Source organism: Penaeus monodon, chromosome 23, assembly GCF_015228065.2.
Source record: "Penaeus monodon isolate SGIC_2016 chromosome 23, NSTDA_Pmon_1, whole genome shotgun sequence".
NCBI classification, from domain to species: Eukaryota; Metazoa; Arthropoda; class Malacostraca; order Decapoda; family Penaeidae; genus Penaeus; species Penaeus monodon.
Window position 1 is genome coordinate 41,702,896 of NC_051408.1, and position 275 is coordinate 41,703,170.

At 43.3% G+C, this 275-nt stretch overlaps 1 protein-coding gene across 1 annotated transcript in view; it reads right to left on the reverse strand.

Moving 5' to 3' along the window:
* LOC119588089 (alpha-catulin-like) overlaps positions 1 to 275 on the reverse strand; it is a gene marked incomplete at both ends in the record, with an annotated part of 86,154 nt that overhangs the window by 14,509 nt on the left and 71,370 nt on the right.

A 275-nucleotide genomic window follows, 5' to 3' on the forward strand; every position in this document is an offset into this window, starting at 1 on the left:
GGATGGAGATTGTTTGCTGGACTGAAAGAGGGGCTTTTGAGGGGCCTTTGCGTTTTGTTCAAGATCTTTCTGCAGAACTGGAGGAGAAGGCGATGAATGGGAACGTTTTCTGCAAGTGTATTACAGTAAAGTTTGTAGGAAGGGAGAGTTAACGGCGAGATGAAAATAAAAATCTAATTTGCAAACTTGGAAAAGGTGAGGTGGGCCGGAAAGACAGAGTCTGTTACAATGAATGTGTACTTACAGACTTGGAAACGTGGGAGTACAAATAAGGG